This window comes from Theobroma cacao, chromosome 4 (assembly GCF_053813885.1).
Source record: "Theobroma cacao isolate CCN51 chromosome 4, ASM5381388v1, whole genome shotgun sequence".
Taxonomy (NCBI): domain Eukaryota; kingdom Viridiplantae; phylum Streptophyta; class Magnoliopsida; order Malvales; family Malvaceae; genus Theobroma; species Theobroma cacao.
Window position 1 is genome coordinate 32550150 of NC_142642.1, and position 16841 is coordinate 32566990.

At 34.6% G+C, this 16841-nt stretch overlaps 1 long non-coding RNA gene across 1 annotated transcript; it reads right to left on the reverse strand.

Moving 5' to 3' along the window:
• Nucleotides 1-11682: 11682 nt before the first annotated feature.
• On the reverse strand, nt 11683-13015 carry LOC18602311 (uncharacterized). The gene is made up of 3 exons (XR_016025970.1): nt 12647-13015; nt 12369-12557; nt 11683-12229 (listed from the first exon to the last, which is right to left on the reverse strand). It is a non-coding gene; the product is annotated as an uncharacterized LOC18602311 (long non-coding RNA).
• Nucleotides 13016-16841: the final 3826 nt, after the last annotated feature.

Consider the following 16841-nt stretch of genomic DNA (forward strand, 5'->3'; position numbering starts at 1 on the left):
TTTCATTGTGCTGATGGTTAGCATTAATGTAGTGTTTGAGCTGTCCTTTGATGTGTTAGTGTGCATGTACACTAACACTGACACTTGTTAATCATATTTACAGGTGTCTTTTATGTAGATAAGGCATATAAGTCTTGTTTTTGTATTAATGAAACAATTCTGATCATTATCTTCTTCATATACTCTGCTCTTTCTCTCTTCATTACATTAACATTGTATCAGAGCTCTTTTAAGATCTTGTTGGACCTATGGTTATCAGGAATCCTTTCTTTTCTTTGTTGATTCATCTCTTGACATTTCCAGCATGTCTTTAACTTCAGCTTCTCACATATCTCCACCTATATTTGATGGCAAAAACTATTAAGTTTGGGCTGTCAAGATGGAGGCATTTCTCAGAGCTTATGACCTCTGGACAGCCATTGAAACTGAGGAAGAACCTGCTACTTTGAGAGACAATGCAACCATAAATCAGATCAAGCAACACTCTGAAGAAGTAGCAAAGCGATACAGAGCTTTGTCCTTCATTCAAGCTGCTGTGTCAGAGAAGATCTTTAGCAGGATCATGAGTTGCAAGACAGCAAAAAAAACATGGACCAAACTTGAAGAAGATTATCTTGGTACAGCAAAAACCAAGCAAATGCAAGCTCAGAACCTTAGAAGAGAATTTGAGCTGATTAGGATGAAAGAGTCATAGACTGTAGAAGATTATATAGATCATCTCAGTCATTTGGTGAATCAAATGAGGCTGCTTGGAGATGATTTACCAGAAGCCAGATTTGTTCAAAAAATTATCATCAGCTTACCTGATAGATTTGAAGCAACAGTTACATCCATAGAGCAAGTTAAAGACCTGTCACAACTCACAGTGTCAGAGCTGGTCAGTGCACTTCTAGCCACTGAGCAAAGAAGAACATCTCGACTAGAAGCCAATGTGGAAAATGCTCTGTTTGCTTCAAGTAAAGGGAAAGCTACTGCAGAAACTCAAGGTAAGAAGGTGACAAAAGACAAGTTGCAGAAGAAATCTTCTCATGCAGGTCAATCTTCAACTAAAAAAAGTAAGTTTAAAATGTGTACTTACTGCAAGAAAAGGAACCATTCAGAAGATCGTTGTTGGTTCAGATCAGATGCAAAGTGTCAAGCTTGTAATGAAATGGGGCATGTTGAGAAAGTATGCAAAAAGAAGACCTCTGCTTCTGATAAAGTTCTTCAGACTGTTGAAGCTACTGCTAGTACAAAAAAAAATCTGTTCATGGCCCTGAAAATGTCAGAAAATGAAATTGATAATCAAGAATGGTTACTGGACAGTGGGAGTTCAAATCATGTCACTCCAACTGAAGCTGTTTTCATCAACTTAGACAAAAGTTACCATTCAAGGGTCAAAATAGGAAATGGAATTTATCTTCCTACTGTTGGGAAAGGTACTGTTCAAGTTCATACTTCCACAAGTCCCAGGTATATTTCTGAAGTCCTATTAGTTCCTACACTTACTTCTAATTTATTAAGTGTTGGACAATTAGTTAAAAACAACTATGCCCTGCTATTCAAAGATAATGCCTGTGTTATATTTGATGCCTCTGGTTCTTATTTGATGACTATACCTATGCATAAGAGGTGTTTCACTATAACTACTGATTAACTATGTCTGCAAGCAAGAAATTCAGATTCAAATCTGACCAATTTGTGGCACAAACGACTTGGACATTTCAACTTCAAAGGACTCAAGCATGTCAGTGTTTCTGGTTCATTGAGAAACTTACCTAAATTGACTGATGAAGGCTCAGTTTGCAATGCATGTCAATATGGCAAGATGTCAAGGAAGCCTTTTCCATCTGCTAGGAGCAGTAGAGCCAAATTCAAACTTGATTTGATTCATTCTGATGTAGCAGGACCAATGAAAGTAGAGTTATTGAATGCTAGCAGATATTACTTGATTTTCATAGATGACAGAACTAGATGGTGCTAGATATACTTCATGAAAGCCAAATATGAAGTATTTGAGTTATTCCAAAAATTTAAAGCCTTGGTGGAAGTGGATACTGGCTTCAAAATTAAAACTCTAAGAACTGACAATGGAGGAGAATATGTTTCTAAACAATTTACTGATTTCCTTGCAGCAGCAGGTATTTGTCATCAGTTTTCAGTGCCTTATTCTCCTCAACAAAATGGTGTTAGTGAGAGGAAGAATAGGATTATACTTGATATGGCAAGAACTCTGTTGTTTGAGAAGAATCTCCCCACCAAACTTTGGGCTGAAGCTTGCAACACTGCAATATATTTACAGAATATACTTCCTACTCAAGCACTTGGTGGCAAATCACCATATGAAGTTTGGTTTGATCAAAAACCTTCAATAGAGCATTTAAGAGTCTTTGGTTGCATTTGTCATGTTCATATACCAGAAGCTATGAGGGATAAGTTGCAGCACAGAGCTCAAAAAGCCATTTTTATTAGCTATAGTTCTAAGTCTAAGGCTTACAGAGCCTACTTGCCTAATTCTGGTAGAGTTGTTATCAGCAGAAATTTGTCTTTTGATGAAGCAGCAAGTTGGAATTGGGATATGCCAGATCTTGTGGAGTCTCAAAATCCAAGTTCAATACAATCTCTTTCAGAGATTGATGCTGATGTTGATCAGAATATTGATGATGAGCCTGTGAGGGGTACTAGATCACTTAGTGATGTCTATCACAGAAGTTATGCAGCAATTGAAGAACCTACTTCTTATGCAGATGTTGCTAAACAACCAAAATGGTTAAATGCTATGAAGGAAGAACTCTATATGATAAAAAAGAATGGCACATGGTCATTAGTTGATCGACCTCCAAATAAAAATATAATTGGAGTCAAATGGATTTATAAGAAGAAGCTGAATCCAGATGGATCTCTCAACAGATACAAAGCTCGATTGGTAGTCAAAGGATATAGTCAACAACCTGGTGTTGATTACTGGGAAACATTTGCCCTAGTGGCAAGGTTTGATACAATTAGACTATTGTTAGCTTTGTCAGCTACCTTTGGATGGAATGTGCATCATCTTGATGTGAAATCTGCCTTCATTAATGGAATTCTTGAAGAAGAAATTTATGTCCAGCAGCTAGAGGGATTTGAAATTGCTGATGAACTAAACAAAGTCTACAAGCTTCATAAGGCTTTGTATGGTTTGAAGCAAGCCCCACGGTCTTGGTATAGCATAATTGATGCTTATTTGATCTCCAAAGGTTTTACAAAGAGCAGCAATGAAGCTACATTGTATGTGTTCAAGTGTGAAAATCAATCTCCATTGATTGTCTCACTATATGTGGATGACTTAATGATTGCTGGAGGAAATGAGACTACTTTGCAATTGTTCAAGAAGCAAATGCAAAATGAATTTGAGATGTCTGACTTGGGACTAATGACTTTCTTCCTTGGTTTGAAGATTAAACAATTTGATGCAGGGGTATTTCTGTCTCAACAAAAATATGTCACTGAGGTTCTAAAAAGGTTTCATATGCTCTAGTGCAAACCTACAGCTACACCATTAGCTGTAAATGAGAAATTCTCAATGCATAATGGTAGCAAGCTAAAGGATCCATCTCAATTCAGAAGCTTGATTGGTAGTCTTCTGTTCATATGCTCTTCAAGACCAGATATTATGTTTTCTGTGAGCTTGCTGTCAAGGTTTATGAAGGAGCCTACACATCTCCATTTTGCTGCTGAAAAATGTGTGTTGAAGTATTTGAAGGGCACTTTAGACTTTGGAATCTGTTATACTAGAAATCCAAACTTATTGCTTACTGCTTATTCTGACAATGATTGGGCAGGAAATAAAGATGATTCCAAGAGCACTTCAGGCTATGTTTTTACTCTTGGAAATGGAGCCTTCTGCTGGAGCTCACATAAACAGCCCATTGTAGCTCAATTTACAGCTAAAGCAAAGTATATATCAGCTGTTGCAACTTCCAACCAAGCTATTTGGTTGAGAAAAATGCTTACTGATATGCAGTTTCCTCAAAAATTTCCTACTGCATTATTGATAGATAACAAATCAGCTATTGCTATCACCAAGAACCCTGTTTTTCATGGCAAGACTAAGCATATTCAAGTCAAGTTTCATGCCATTAGAGATGCTGAGAGGTTAGGTGAAATTAATGTTCAGTATTGCTGTTCAAAACTGCAGAAAGCTGATGTCATGACTAAGGCTTTAAGAAAACAAAGATTCGAGTACTTGAGAAGCAAAATGAATGTGCAAGCTGCAAGTATTATGGAGGAGTGTTAAGGAGTAATACTTGCATTTTGGCTGCACGTGGATGCTGTTTTAATAACATATTTTTCTTACTTTGTTCAATTTGTTTCATTGTGCTGATGGTTAGCATTAATGTAGTGTTTGAGCTGTCCTTTGATGTGTTAGTGTGCATGTACACTAACACTGACACTTGTTAATCATATTTACAGGTGTCTTTTATGTAGATAAGGCATATAAGTCTTGTTTTTGTATTAATGAAACAATTCTGATCATTATCTTCTTCATATACTCTGCTCTTTCTCTCTTCATTACATTAACAATACATTTGTGTCAAAACTCAAAATCATGGTTTTGATTCGTTGGGGCTACAAAGGGATTCTTCTTCATGGCTCATCATCCGTCCATCTCTACTCAATTGGCGATTTTAAAGTGAGGGTAAGATGTTCTTTTTATATCTATTTCTGAATAATCTATTGCTGTTTCATTGAGACATGAACTTGTCAACCTAATTTGAAATAGAACTAAGGGTCAACAAAAACATGAAGAGAAACAGAATTATAGCTATTCGATCAAGTTAATTTGTTGAAAATGTTCAATTGATTGAGCTGATCACTTCTCTACGAGACAGTTCCTCGAGGGCTGCCACATCTTTCTTTCCAGCAAAGCTCCATTGCTTGGCTTAAAAGTGAAAGGTTTTCATGAAAGTTGGCATTCTATATTAACGGGAAAAACTATATATAGAAGAAATATCAAGACAAAATTCGAAAGATGTACAGAATCCTAACTTCTGTAAAACCCGGCTTAATGTTGCACTTGTGGCCAAAGAAAAATTAATTTTGCACAGATCATGTAGATATCACATAAAATGATAACGTCTTTTCTATGTTGAAATAAAAAATAAATAAATATGGGCTTTCCAAGACATAACATACGTACCGCTTCTTCATGTCGATTTCTCACATTAAGAATGCATGCATGTGCTTCATATATTCCCGAGCCAAGATCATCCAGTTGCTTTTTCAAAACGCTTTCATCTTTTCTGTCAGTATTTAGTCCTTTCTCAATGATCCTTGCTAGGGGTGGAGCTAGTCAAATTTTATTGGGAGGGCTAAACACAGTTAAATAAGAGTTAAAAATTTTAAAATCCAAATATGTTAAATTCAATTAATAATAAAAATATTAATAATAGAAATATGAAACTAAATATAAAACTATAATTTGTAAAATATAATTTGTTAAAAACGATATATAAGATTAATAATTTTTTCTTATATAATCATAATTATTTAAATACTATATATTTAAGAGAATTTCATTTTAACTAAACATAAAATGTAAAGCATATAAAAAATATACTTAAGTTAATTTTCTCTTATATAATCAAGATTAATAAAAAAAATGATACGTTGATGAAATTTTAAGTAACAATGTAACATTACAACTTATATTTAAGAACTATATACTAATTTATTAATTTTTAAACATTAAAATCATAAAAAATAAATTTATGTAATATATAAAAAAAAGAACATGGCAAATAGAAGGTAGATACCACATATTACATAATAAAAAAGAAGAACATGACAAATAGAAGGTAGATACCATATATTACATAATAAAAAAGAAAGAAAAAGAATATGGTTAATAGTTTGTAGAAATTTGAGAAAGAATATTTATAGAAACTTATAACATATGAACAAATAAAATAAAAATAAAAAATAAACAAATAAAAATAAAAATAATAATATAAATTAAAAAATTTTAAAGTTGAGTAAAATAAGTGAAATCATTTTATTATTTTTTATTTATATTAATTATTAAATAAAACATTATTTTGAGGAAGCTAGTAATAGAATATATAAAAAATTTAAAAATATTTATATGCTATGGAAAAAATTTTAAAAGTTTTGGGGGGCCATGGCCCCCCATCACATAAGGAGGCTCTGCCCCTAATCCTTGCTTATTTCCTCTGATATCTTATTTACGAGCTACGTACAACAACATGCATGATAGATATATTGCATTAGGAACTTGAGAAAAATTAATGAAGTTAATTTGTTAAATTATATGTATCTGAACTAATTGGTAGCAGCTGTATGAGTGTATAGGAATGTTTACATTGATTTAGTCTTGTATGGTCTTTCTTGATGTCCGAGAGCTCGAGATCCTTTCTTTTAGAGAAGCATTAGTCGTAGCTTTCTCCATTTTCTCTTCAAAATGTTTGATCTCTCTGAGGATATTGTTATATCTAGTTAAATTGCTGATGAAAAATGAGGTTTTGCAGGGAATATTTTTGCGAAAATGTTTCATTCTCTTAAAAGAAAAGTTACAGAGGTAGTGTCTATATACAGCATCTACACTGACACCAAGAATAGGACAAAAGACAATAATTAATTACACTATTAACTAATTAACAAGAATTAAAAATGATTAACGGCTATATAATTAACGGTCTTCTTTTGTTGGCAATCAAAACGGTGCGTTTCTCACTTATTTCTTTCTTTCTTCAACTACACATCAAACACTGCGTTTCTTCTTTTATTTCTCTGCTATTTACAAGTAGCATCTTCAATTTCTACAAGCATTGACAACACTTATTTTTGCTACCATTTGCTTTAATCTTTGACATTGTTGTTTGACACTCCCCCTCAAAAGGAACTATGAACATTGTGAATGTTCATCTTGTATAATAACCTTTGGAAAATTCCAGGCCGCAGAGGTTTGGTGAATGCATCAGCAACTTGTAGCTGTGTTGGTATATAGATAGGCTCAATCACACCATTTTGAACCTTTTCCTTGATGAAATGACAATCAATTTCTTTATGTTTTGTTCTTTCATGAAGAACTGGGTTTTTGCTGATATAAATTGATGACTGGTTGTCACAGTAGAGTTTTACAACATCATGGTGTTGAATTCCAAACTCTTCTAGTAAACCTTTAATCCAAATAACTTCACAGCATGTAGCTGCCATAGATCTGTACTCTGCCTCAGTTGAACTTCGAGCAACTATTTGTTGCTTCTTAGACTTCCAAGACACTAAAGATTCCCCAATGAATACACAGTAGCCAGTCACAGATCTTCTGGTGTCAGGACATCTTACCCAGTCACTGTCACAATATGCTGAAATTCTTAAATTGCAGTCCTTGTTCATCAGAATTCCTAGTCCTGGCTCTCCCTTTAAGTACTTAAGTACCCTTTGAGCAGCCATGTGATGCTCATCAGTTGGTTTATCCATGAATTGAGCTAAATTCTGTACTGCGTAGCAAATATCAGGTCTTGTGAATGTCAAATAGAGCAGCTTACCAACAAGTTGTCTGTACCTTGTAGGATCGGTTACTTTTTCTTCCTTACTTGCCTTTCTCAACTTGACATTGTAATCAATGGGTGTTGATATAGGTTTGGCTCCAAGTAAACCATATTCTTCTAGTAAGTTCAGAGTATATTTTCTCTGACATATTGAAATACCTTGTGGTGATCTAGCTATTTCAAGTCCCACGAAGAATTGAACTGTGCCTAGGTCCTTAATTCTGAACTGTGAACTGATGTGACTCTTTATAGTTGCTGCAGCATTTGTGGAGTTGTTGGCAATCAAAATATCATCAACATATATTAATAAGGCTACAAAATCCCCATCTACTATGTTCATAGTGAACCGTAAGTAGTCTGACAGTGATTGCTTAACACCATATTGAAGAATAGATGATGTTAACTTGGCATTCCACTGTCTTGAGACTTGTTTGAGCCCATAAAGAGATTTGTGTAGCTTGCATACCAGTTTTGAATGATCTGAATGCTCCCCCTTAATTGAATAACCCTCAAGTAATTTCATATAAACTTCTTCATTTAACTCTCCATGCAAGAAAGCATTGTCAACAGCTAGCTAAAATACTAGCCAATTATATGCAACTGCTAAAGCAAAGAAGATTCTAACTGTAGATTGCTTAGTCACAAGGCTAAAAGTTTCCTAATAGTTAAAACCAACCACTTGACTATAGTCCTTAGCAACCAACCTAGCCTTATACCTTTTTATTTCTCCTTTTGCATTCAAGTTAGTCTTATAGACCCATTTGTATCCAATAGTGTGAGAATTAGCAGGTAATGGTACAATACTCCATGTTCCATTATCTTCAAGTGCCTTCAATTTAGCTGTCATTGCTTCTCTCCAATGAAAATGAGCTACTGCTTGATGGTAAGTCTTAGGTTCTTGTATGTTGGATAGAGAAATAGTGAATGCCTTATGTGCAAGTGACAAATTATGATGAGAAAGGTAATTGGATATGGGATGCAGGGTAACATTATTGGTATGAGGTGGTAGATCACACTCATATGCTTTTAGATACTTTGGTATACTCCTAATTCTTGAGCTTTTTCTAATTGGTTGTTTTGAGTCAATGGTGAGGTCTGTTTCAGGTTGACTTGTAGCATCTCAGCAGGCATACTACTGTCAGGTGAAGAATTGTGAAGATTTCATCATTTGCTGATATGGAAGGTTGTTCTAAGATTGCTGAAGGCTCATTCAAATGTGAAATATTTTGGTCTTGACCAGAAGAATGAGAATTCAGATAAATTGAGTCAAGAGGGTCAAAAGGTGTGGTATGTACACTAGGTGTTTGTGGAAATGTAAAGTTCTGTTCTTCATATTTTGAATCATGGAATGGAAAAGTATCCTCGTGAAAAACAACATCCCTGGATACCAAGACTCTTTGTGCTTCAATATCATACAATTTTTACCCTTTGACATGATTGGGATAACCTATAAAAATGCATTTGCTAGCCCTACTGTCAAATTTCTTTCTGTTTTGTGTTTGTGTGGATACAAAGCATAAACATCCAAAGACTCCAAAATGACCATATGAAGGTGGTTTCTTAAACAGAAGTTCATAGGGTAATTGATTTTGAAGAACCCTAGTAGGCACTCTATTTATTATATGAACAGTAGTTAATACTGCTTCCCCCTAAAAAATAAGTGGTAGGTTTGACTCATGTCTCAGTGCCCTTACCACAGCTAAGATATGCTGGTGTTTTTTCTCTACAACACCATTCTGCTGTGGTGTACCCATGTAAGACAATTGGTGAACAATTCTAGTTTTGTTATAAAAATCAACAAGTTTAAATTCTTGACCATTATCTGTCCTCAAACACTTTATTGAATTGTCAAACTGTCTTTGAACAAGATTATTAAATATGGGAATAATTGAAGAAACTTCAGACTATGCTTTCATCAAATATATCCATGTAAAACGTGTGTGATCATCAACAATGGTTAAGAAATATTTGTGACCATTTAGAGTAGGAACTTCATATAGACCCCATATGTCCATGTGAACTATTTCAAAAGCTGTTTTTGAGTTATGAATATGCACTGAAAATGAAAGCCTTTTTTGCTTTGCCATTGGACAGATTTCACACAATAAGTCATTTGAACAATTGATTTTTGAAAATTTTTTTTGCAATACATTAATTCTTTCTATTGGGGCATGCCTCAATCAATAGTGCCAAAGATCAAAGCCTTTATATTTTGACTTAGAGGAACTGACAGAAAAAGTAGAAAAGTTCTTGACATAGTTTTGAAAAGAAAATTGAAACAGGTCTTGTTCAACTTGTTTATCCTGCATCAGATAAAGCCCTGAAGACAATCTAGCAACCTCAATCACAGTCCATGATGGCAGGTCCTAAACAACACAATATGAATCAGTGAAAAACAGACATGACTTTATTGATTTTGTTAATTCTCCTACTGATATAAGATTGAAGTTAAAGCTAAGAACACAAAGAACATTCTTAAGCACTAATAAAGATGATAATCTGACAGTCCCTATATGAGTGACAAGAGCTTTACCATTGTTAGGCAAATGAACATAATGGTTACTAACTGGTTGAGCTAGTATAAATCTGTCTAAAGAGTGACAAATGTGGTTAGAAGCACCGGAGTCTATGATCCAACTATTTTGCTTAATCATGAGGTTCCTAATATATTTGAAACAATATGGCATATTATTTGGGATATTAAAACAAGGGTGATTTGATACTATACTTGCAAAGGTAGAATTGATCAGGGATGGTTTACTCTGGTTGTTGTTTGGAGTTGTGGAAATCTTACCATCATTGCAAGTAATCCCATTCTCATTTAAGAGCTCAATTAGCTTGCTGAATTGCTGCTTAATGATAGATATCTGAGACATGGATCCTGTACTCGCTGCTTCATCCTCTTGATCAGACTGTGTTCCTGTAAAATGTTCATATGCCACATTGTTCATAACTGTCTTCCCCTTTTTGGAATTGGTTTTCCCTTTGGTGAATTTAAAATCCTCTGAAAACCAAACCAATCTATAACACTTCTCCTTACTGTGCCCTTTCTTTCCACAGTGTGAGCAAAGTAGATCTTTCCTTGCCTTCTTCTTGACATCACTAGCTGTTTGCATAACTGATGATTCCAGGGCAGGATGTGTTTGCAGCATCAAATTTCTCTGTCTCTTCTTTCAACACAAGGCTATATACCTTGTCTAGAGTTGGAATGGGATCTAACATGATGATTTGTGATCTGATGGCTGAGTAAGAATCATTTAAACCATTGAGAAATATGAAGGCCATGTCCTTCTAATACTGGTAAGAAAATTTCTTGAAAAAATCAGCATTACATTTACCACATTGACAATGTGGTAGGGGTCCGAAGCTTCTCAACTCTTCCCAAATTCCTTTAAGTTTTATAAAGTAAGCATCAACTGATCTATTCCACTGTGTTATGCTACCTAAGGTGTATTGTAAATTACAAGCCTTGGTGTCATCAGGCTAAGCAAAGTTTTGCTTAAGTGCATTCTAGATTTCCATTGCTGACTCCATGTAAAATACTGTTGAGGCAATAGGTTGTGTAATGGAGTCCAAAAGCCTAACAACTAATAGATTATTACAACGAGTCCAAGATGGATAAATAGGGTCTGTAACCTCTGGTTTTGGGATTGAACCATTGATGAATCCTACTTTGTTTCTGATTGATAAGGCTAACAAGAAAGATTGACTCCAAGCCAAGTAGTTACTTGTGGTAAGTTAAGGGTTGATAACAACTGATCCAGGATGATCAGTGTGGTGTAGGTAGTAGGGTGACTAGGGATCTGTTATAGGTGATAGTGTTGATCTTGAATCGGTTGAGGTTTGAGACACTTGAGGTCTCGATTAAAATGAGTCTGACATGATTCACAGAGTAATGAAAGATTAAACAAGTTGAGAAGATGAATCAACTTATTGAAAAAATCAAGAAATAGAATTGATGATGTGAGAATGAAAAATTGATCCAAGTAGGTGCTGCTATCAACTCTGTGAATATTCCCAAATCAATTTCTGCAAGCCTTAGGGCTGCTCTGATACCATGATGAAAGATGAGGTTTTGCAGAGAATATTTTTGGGAAAATGTTTCATTCTCTCAAAGAAAAACTTACAGAGGTAGTGTCTATATATAGCATCTACACTGACAACAAGAAAAGGACAAAAGAACATAACTAATTACACTGTTAACTAACTAATAAGAATTAAAAATTATTAACGGCTATATAATTAACGGTCTTCTTTTGTTGGCAATCAAAACGTTGCGTTTCTCACTTATTTCTTTTCCTTCTTCAGCTGCACATCAAACGCTGCGTTTTTCTTTTATTTCTCTGCTATTTACAAGTAGCATCTTCAATTTCTGCAAGCATTGACAGCACTTATTTCTGCTACCATTTGCTTTAATCTTCGACATTGTTGTTTGACAATTGCTGACTTGCGTTCGTGCATACAACCACTGAGTCTGCCTCATCAAAACTCCCATAAAACCGCAAGTAAAGGGAATAAGATAATCGAGACTACTATATATAACTAAGCAAGTCCCCAAAGTTTAACCTTACATGCATATTTATTGACGCCACTAGAATACTTGAATCGATCTTATCATGTTGGATTCCAGGGATCTGTTTTAAGAGTTTGTTTTCTGTTGCCAAATTGCTGCATCCATGTAGCATCCAGTGACGTACACTCTGAATCCATTAATTTCCACAGATCATCCAAGGAAACCCCAAAACGAGAAGAAAGAAAAACAAAATTAATTACAAAGCAAAAAATAGTGCTAGGATAAATATTGAGCATACTCAATTAATCTAAAACTTGTCTCCTTACATGAAAATCACATTCTCCTGATGATGAAGTGCTGGAACTGGTGCTTCCTCTTTTATATGCAGTAGTTTTGGCAAAATTCAGCTTGTCTAGAGCTGCTTTTAATCTATCCAGTTTGGTTTCTTTCCAATATACTGCGTTAAGGAAGTGCGACTCGCGAATTCTTAGATGATTTAATTCTGAACGAGCATTCTACAATTACGCGGATAAATCAATGGAATTAATAAAGATAATCTTAAAAAAAAGTAATAAAGATTTAAAGCAAGGTTCTTATTGTGTACCTGTATTTTGTAGTATTCATCACGTATGGGAATTATCTGTTGATTAAGTTTTTCAATCAGCTTCTCAGCCTGTTGAATTTTGAATTTTCCAGACGTATCTTGATAAGGCCAAACCTTGACGAAGTAGAATTTGAGTTTTCTTGGAGATCGAGACATAATCTGCACTTAAAGAATCAGGACCTCCAAGTTCTAGCTCCGGCTCCTGCCACAAGTTACCATTGCAATGGGCGTCCCCTTCACCTTCAGGTACTGCCCGACTTTCCGCCAAATTGGTGTCCGTAGCCATGCTTTTTCTTCCTCTAACCCATACAACAAGTACCACCATGAACGCAATTACCATTTGCAATCTGCAATTTTTTCTTTACTGTTTTGGAGTACTGGCTCTGCTTTTGTTTGTAAAAGGAAGAGCATAAATATGATCAGTGGATACATACATATACATATATATACATACATACATACATATACATATATGTTTGCAAGGGCAAAACATTGATACCTTGAATGAACTCAAAAGAGCGCCCCCAGAGAAGCCAATAGTAGAAGACGATGAATGCAAAATGCAAATTCAATTAAATAGGCTGTTTATAAAAGCATAAAATATAAAAATGTGGTCCAGTTGGAGCTGCTCTCCTTGCACCCCGCTCCACGCCAGTCAAACCTCTGCGATATTAAAAACGAGAATTGATACATTAAACTTATTGGTCGGATAATTAAAATATAGTCAATAAAAAAAAAGAAAAAAAGAGAAGAAGAAGAAGAAGAGAAAAAAGAAAAAGAAACAAACAAAAGAAGAAGAAGAGGGGAATGATAAAAAATGAGAAAATTAATAAATAAACTTTAAAGCATACTTTTCTAAGTGTTATGGATAGGATGGCTTCATAATCCTGACTTTAGGGGATGCCAATTTCCCTTCCAGTGGTGGGGGCTGTGTTTTTAAGAGAGCTCCTAGGGGGAAAAGGGAGGGGGTAAGGGGTTTTCATCCATCTCAACTTCCCTCTCCTTTCCTGATGTTTGCTGCGCTGATTTGAGGGTACATCTTAAAGGTTGGGAGGTGATGGGAGTTTTAGGATGCTCGATTTGGCTTCTGGGAGTGGATCTGACGTGTAGAGGGGGAGGCTTTCACCGAGAGAGGGGAGTCTTTCTTTGGAGTGGGGGGTTCTATGTGTTTCCCAGAGGGTCATTTTTTGTGATGGTGGGCCTTGCCAAAGGGGACTTGTTCTGCTCGTTCTTGGGTGTATTGGTTGGGGTTGTGGGAGGTTATGTTGGGGAGGGGGGCTGGGGGGGCTTTGATCACAGGATGGACTTTTGTTAGGGAGGGGGGGCATTGTTTTGCAGGGGGTATGTTGCAGGTTGATGTATGTTTTGGTCTGGATTGATGGCGGTCTCTGCTGGCCGAGAGTTTGCCTGGCCATTCTTCTGTTGTCGGGTTTGGTAAGGGTGGATGGTGCTGCTCCGCTGAATGTTTGCTGGTCCTTCTTTGGGTGCACATGGCTACTCAAGCTATGCAATGAGGTGTTTGGGTTTGTTTCTTGTGCTGGTTTTGCTGCCTTCTGCTAGAGAGTGCCATGCTGCTGTTTTTCTCATTGCTGCGGACTAGGACCTTTCTTCGACGATCAAAAGGTATCAAGGGATCTTGAGTTCCTTGCTTTGCATGATTCTTATCCGCTCGGACGCTTTGGCTTTGATTTTGGTTATTTTGCATTATTATCCTTAGGAATTTAGTTTTAGGCTGACGAGTGTATTTGACTTCTGTTGCCAGTTCATGTGTTTAGGCAGGTTTGAGTTTCTTGGCTTTTGGTTGCTGATCATTCTGGGACTACTGCAAATTACGTGAGCAGTTGGATCCTTGTTTGAACAGGTTTTGCCAGGCCGGTCTTTATGCCAATGGGAGTCTCTGGCAAATCTTAGCTTGAGGCTCACAATGGCATATCATGGCTAATAAAATCCACTTTAAAAAAAAAAAAAACTCCTTCTTAATGTTGCTATTTCTGCACTTAAAAATTGCCAATTTCGGTGTCCTCATTTTCTAATTTTGTTTCGATAATATTGACGGGGATGCTTCCTTGCAAATAAAGTAAAAGTTATCCACAATAACAATAACAAAAGTCAAAGTGTATGTATACCTGACTATTATTGAACACAGAATATTCAACAAATAGCAAATACTGACTATTATACCCGACAAATGAGAAAAGAATGGTTGCCACCAAAAAAAGTCAAATCAAGTTTATGCACAAAACATAATTGTCTTCGTTCCTGCACTTATTCATGCCTATTTTCCCAAGTGCAGCCTCTTCCTCCTCAATCTCTACCGTATATAAGTCGTGATGTTTCATTGCCTTTTACAATGTCAAAATCATCTTTTTGATTCATTAAGGCTAAAAGCTGCTTCTTCATCATTGTTCCTCATCCGTCCATCCCAACTCAATCAGCTGTTGTTAAGTGATGGCAAGATTCTTCTTACATAACTATTAATATTTCCGAAGACTTTACTGTTATTCCATCGGGAACCTAATTTAAAAAATAAAAATAAGGGTCACTAGTACTCTCTTTTTGTATTAAACGAAAATCAAATAATAGGATGGAAAAGTATAATTGAAGCATGTGAGCAAATTTAGGGTAAAATATCGTACCATCTCATCAGAGTGTTGCCTCACTTTAAGAATGCATGTTTGGGCTGCATCCTTATGCGCATTGGCGGAGCCTCCTTACGTGCATGCCCCCCCCCCCCCCCCCCCCCCCCCCCCCCCCCCCCCCCGCCCCAAACTTTTAAAATTTTTTTCATATTATATAAAATTTTTTAAATATTTTTATATATTCTATTATTAACTCCTTCAAAATAATATTTTATTTAATAATTAATATAAATAATAAAATAATAAAATAATTTCTCTTATCTCACTTAACTTTACATTTTTTTAATTTATATTATTATTTATATTTTTATTTATTTATTTTTATTTTTATTTTATTTGTTCATATGTTATAAGTTTGTATAAATATTCTTTTTAAAATTTTTACAAACCATTAACTATATTTTTTTTTCTTTTTTGTTATATAATATGTGGTATCTACTTTTTACTTGTCATATTCTTCTTTTTTATGTTACATAAATTTTAATTTTTATGATTTTAATTTTTAAAAATTAATAAATTATTATATAGTTCTCAAATATAAGTTGTAGTGTTATGTTGTTACTTAAAATTTCATCAACGTATCATTTTTTTTATTAATCCTGATTATGTAAAAAAAAATTAACTTGAGTATATTTTCTTTATATGTTTTACGTTTTATGTTTAGTTAAAATGAAATTATCTTAAATATATAGTATTTAAATAATTTTGATTGTATAAAAAAAATCATTAATTTTATATATTATTTTTAACTATTTATATTTTACAAATTATAGTTTTATATTTAATTTCATATTTCTATTATTAATATTTTCATTATTGATTGAATTTAACATATTAGTTTTTTAAAATTTTTAACTTTTATTCAACTATGTTTGGCCCCTTCAATAAAATTGAGCTAGCTCCGCCCCTGCTTATGCGCTCACATTTGCCATCTCTGATTACCAGAATTAAGAATAATAGTTTCTAATAAAAATCATTTAATTTATTTACAATTTTTATTTTCAAATTGAATAAATTTTATTAATTTTTGATAAAAATATTTTAAATGAAAATTATTATATGCAATTAAAATTTTTTTACATATTTATAAATTAAATAATAATATTTAAAATGATAAATTTAGATATAGACATATATATATATATGTATTTATGTATGTATGTATATAAGTTAGCATGAATTCTTAGACATGGGCATGATCATTAGTGGTAAAAATTTATTTGATTCGTTCGAATTTGAAAAATTAAATATGACTTGAATTTGAATGATTTGAAAGATTAATTGGAAATGATTGTGATAAAAAATTTCTGAACTTGAAATGACTTGGGCCGTCCAATTGTGACCTATGGTGGAGTAGTTGGAGATTGTATAGGCTATTCCTTGTTTAATAGACACATGTCTAATGGGTTTGGCTGTGGGCTGTCATAGGCCTGGAAGGTCCGGGTATCAAGCCCAATGCATATCAACTTTTTAATTTCAGAATGAAAGGACAAAATTCAGCCCATGTCATATACGGCAGATGATGGACGGTCCAGGTTGCACCCCAAACTCCCGGT